We start from the raw sequence: 5,000 nt of genomic DNA on the forward strand, positions 1-5,000 counted from the left end.
CAATTAAAAGTGGGAAAACATTTCCTCACTGACAGCTTAAGATGGGTGAGTTCAACCGGAGGCTGCTCCATTCCAATGTGAATGTTTGTAGGACCAAAGATGACTACTTCTACACATTTTCTCACTGAAGAACAAGGCAAGAACATCATTGTTCAAGAAACTTTTATTCCAAGAGGAAAATGAAGATTCCCCTCCATCTGATTTAAATGATTTTTACAAGCAGCTCAGAAGATCCTTAGAAAAAGACAAAAAACTCGAACTGCATTCCATCTCGTTATCAGATTATTGGAGGAAGGGAATGATCCCTCGCGGACTTAGAATAAAGAAATTTCCATCCTTCGTGGTTGAGAATCAGGATTTCAAGAACAGCTGGGAGGCTATTTTAAATAAATGTTCACTTGACCTTATCCTACTTCTCATCACTGAGGCCAAAAAACAGAGGGAGGAAACTCAACTGGAGATAAACTCAATCAAAGCGAAGATTGAGCCACTGAGGTCACAAAACGAACACACGATTGAAGGGTTGGAACAAAAACTAAAGGAGGACATCGAAACTCTGACGGAAACTATCAAAAAAACAAAGCTGACAAAATTCAAACGGGACACGACAGATTATCAGGAGGACCGTGTATATTCCTGGACAAAACGAACGCGCGCCCCTGCGCTGTGGAGGAAGCCGCGAGTGCGCACAGTATCCTTCAACCTACCCAGCAGCAGCTAAGATGAGTACTCGGAGTGCCCAGTTGACAGACAGGATTTTTTAGATTCACCCCATCACCAGACCCCAAATCCTCGTGGAGGAAGAGGACGAGGACGAGGCGGGGGAGGAAGAAGAAAAAACCTGGAGCCCACGCGCCACAGTCCGCGACTGGCAGAACCACCGAGGAGGAGATAGGACGCAACTCAGTTATCAACATATCAGGTACCCCACTCTCACCAGAATGTACCTCTGTGCTTTCTAAAGGTCTGAGCTTTGCACCTACGAATCATGCCAATACATTTCAGACTAAGATTGATTTGTTCAAGTTTTACAGAACTTTACATTTAAAGACATGGCATCATTTAAATGCTTCTACAACTCAAAGAATGTTAAACGACTACGATGCTCAGGTCAGACCTTCAAAGGAATTCAGGCCTAGATCCACTTTCTGCCCTGTAGTGAATAACGCTTCATTGATTGCATTTACGAAGAAAGTTTCATGTGATATGGACACTTTTTTACAATCTGTAACACACAGCCCCAAAGCCAATTTATCAAAGCCAGAGAATGCGGCCCTGCGCTGGCTATCCAATAATGACAATTTGGTTATTAAAAAAGCAGACAAAGGGGGCGCTGTTGTTGTGTGGGGAAGAGAGCAATATGTACAGGAAGCCTTATCCCAACTGGGGAATGCAGAATACTACACTGCTCTTCAATCCAGTCCAATTGAATACATGAAACGTGAATTGGAGGAAATACTAAATAATGCCAGGATGCAAGGATGGATTACTGATCTAGAAAAAGACTTTCTTCTGAATAATAATCCCAAAATACCAACATTCTACATGCTACCCAAAGTTCATAAAAATTTGGACAATCCCCCCGGCCGCCCCATCATCAGTAGCATTGACTCAATCTCTGAACCTCCATCCCAATACATTGACTATTACATTAAATCATTGGTGCATTCTCTTCCTTCCTACATTCAAGACACTACCTATGTCCTGAACAAAATTAATGATATCAAAAACATTGGGGAAGGATACATGGCCACTATGGATGTCACGTCCCTTTACAGTAACATCAAACACCAGGATGGCTTAGAAGCTGTGAGTCACTACTTGCAATCCAGGACAGAGGAGCACCCACCTAACACTTTCATACTGGAACTCATGAAATGGATCCTCAACAATAATGTCTTTGTATTTCAGGAAAACATGTTCAGACAGAAACGAGGCACAGCCATGGGAGCAACATTTGCACCAAACTACGCCTGTCTATTTCTTGGACTATGGGAGGAGAAATTCATCTGGGGCCCTTCAAATATCTACCGGGACAACATCATTTTTTATGGAAGGTACATAGACGATCTTGTTTTTTTCTATAATGGGGACCAACAGAGCCTTAAAGATATGCACCAGTACCTCAATTCCACTAGTGATAGTGTTGAATTATCATTAGACTACAGCCAGAGTGAGATACATTTCTTAGATCTGAAAATCACAAAATCCTCATCCGGGGATCTGCATACCACCATTTTCCGCAAAGACACAGATCGCAATACCACATTACATGCGGAGAGCTGTCATCCCCCTCACCTGATTGAGAACATCCCATTCGGGCAATTACAGCGGCTTCGCCGCATATGCGACAAAGAGGATGACTTTGACAAAAAAGCTGGGGAAATGACTGCACGCTTTAGAGAGAGGGGATACAAGGAGAATCATTTGCAAACAGCATATAGAAGGGTGAAATCTATGGACAGAAGAAACCTCCTACAAAAAACACAAAGAACACAACGCAACTCAAATGTTTATTTTGTGACCAAGTACAGTAAACAATACAAACAAATATGCAACATCATCAAAAAGAACTGGCATATTTTACATGGAGACCCCATTCTACTTGAACTGTTCCCTAACCTACCCTCCTTTGCCTCCAGGAGAGCACCCACTCTACAGGACAAGTTGGTCCAAAGTCATCTTGGCCCGAAAACGTCATGGCTCCAGAAACCAAAGGGCACCTACCCCTGCGGGCATTGCTGCCACTGTGAGAACATTTCCAAAAGTAACACCTTTGTGGACATATTCAACCAGAAAACATACAAAATGAATCACTTTGCCAATTGCAACACCAAATGTGTAGTCTACCGTCTGGAATGCCCCTGTGGCCACTTTTACATTGGAAGAACTAAAAGAAGATTCAAAGACCGCCTTGGTGAACATAAGACTGCAATTCGCACAAAAAAATCAGAACTATGCTATGGCTGTACACTATGAAGAGGCAGGACATGTAAGCCCATCCTCCCTTAGAGCAGTGGTTCTTGAGGCTGTACCTCACAACATAAGAGGAGGTGACAGAGTGAAAAAACTTCTACAAAGAGAAACATTTTGGATTGTTACTTTACAGGCTACCAAACTGCCAGGACTCAATGATGAAGTAGATTTTTTACCATTCTTGTGACAAAAAGAAAAACAACTAATAACTAACTTAACAACTCCTTGGCAGACCTGTGTCCTTGATTGTGATTGTGCCCTAGATCAGTGTGTGAATATCAGCTATGGACCCACAAAAAAGTTTCATGATTTGTGTCTACAATATTACTCTGATACTTACCTGAACAGTACTTTGTGTAACTTAAATGTTGTATAACTTAAATGTTCATGCCTTGTGTGATTTAAGTGTCATACCTGTCTGCTAATTTTGGTTAAGTGGATGGGCCACGCCCACCACCAATGACAGCTGTAATATATTGAACCTTGTAATTGAGTGACTGCACCCTGACAAAGACCTTGTGTCGAAACGCGTCGGGCAGTCTATTTGCCATTGTACTATTAAAAAATAAGAAAACGGAGTGCCACAGTTTCCTGCTCTTCAATTTTTTGATGTCAACTTTATCCACACACTGTTAGAGCACCCGTGTCAAAAGATCTGGATCCACGCAGCGCTTCCGTTTTTCCTTTTTTTCTGAGCTTAAGATTATGGTTTGTTTTGGTTTGGGCACAGCTTAGCATTCTTTAGCTACAGGCATTGTTAGGGGGTTAAAATGAATATGTCAATGGGAGGGCCCCTCAAAGATATTAAGGTGTGTGTGTGTGTGTGTTTGTGTTTGTGTGTGTGTGTGTGTGTGTGTGTGTGTGTGTGTGTGTGTGTGTGTGTGTGTGTGTGTGTGTGTGTGTGTGTGTGTGTGTGTGTGTGTGTGTGTGTGTGTGTGTGTGTGTGTGTCTGTCTGTCTGTCTGTGTGTGTCTGTGTGTGTGTGTGTGTGTGTGTGTGTGTGTGTGTGTGTGTGTGTGTGAGAGAGAGGCCTCTCCCTCACCGGTCTGCACACATGGCCCATCAATGGGTTCAGAGCTGTGGTATGTGCATGACGTATGACCGCCAGCATAACTTGGCACCAGCGCTGCTGACAGTCTTGGCTGGGTCCTGGACAAAATCATCAGTAACACCTCATCCCACCCCACCCCACCTCACCCCACCCCACCTCACCCTGCCCTGGACCACCTCACCACACCCAGTGTTGCCAGGTTGGGCGGTTTCCCGCATGATTGGGCTGCTTAGGATGGCCGTCTGCGGGTAAAAATGGCATTGAGCAGAAACAAAATTTGGCCATAGAAATCAATAGAATTGGGTGGGATTTAGTGCTTCCGGGTGGGTTTTGGGCATTTTTTGGGGGGCTGGAAATCATCAGCCTCATCTGGCAACCCTGACCTCACCCTGCCCCGGCCCACTACAATGCATGCTGTACAATACAATGGGGACCCACTCAGCTGTAGGCCCCCCAGGGCCTGGGGAGACTGACCTGTTTGTTCCCCTCTGTTAGTTACTGGGCCTGCCTGCTTGGCATACAACATTATTGGACTTTCCTCCCGACACTTTGAGAGAATATCTCACTGACTCAGCGGTAGCCAGACATTTTGGTTACTCGGTAGCTTATCTGTCTGCTCAGCCAGAGTTGTTGTGAGGACACACCACTGAGCTGGCATTGAGTTAGATGGGCATATGAGTTCATACACAGGTGTCTATTTTGTTGATGCTCACCCAAGTGCAGATTAATATTCGTACACCAATAATAAACACTTCTAAAATACAGTTTAAAAACCATTTATTGGTGTACTACACCTGTATACTATTGTTGTATACTAACACATTGTACTGCAGTATACTAGAATACACATTGATGACAATGGTCTTAGTTGAGGTCTACAACGATCACTGTTTATGAATGTCAGTTTGAATTATGTGGACAGAAGAATTGAAACCAGACGTTTGTCAAAACTACATCAAGGAAAATATATTGTG

At 43.6% G+C, this 5,000-nt stretch overlaps 1 protein-coding gene across 1 annotated transcript in view; it reads left to right on the forward strand.

The window, feature by feature from the left end:
• avpr2ab (arginine vasopressin receptor 2a, duplicate b) overlaps positions 1–5,000 on the forward strand; it is a 48,628-nt gene that overhangs the window by 28,155 nt on the left and 15,473 nt on the right. The window lies entirely within an intron of this gene.

The sequence above is a fragment of the Engraulis encrasicolus genome, chromosome 10 (genome assembly GCF_034702125.1).
Source record: "Engraulis encrasicolus isolate BLACKSEA-1 chromosome 10, IST_EnEncr_1.0, whole genome shotgun sequence".
NCBI lineage: Eukaryota > Metazoa > Chordata > Actinopteri > Clupeiformes > Engraulidae > Engraulis > Engraulis encrasicolus.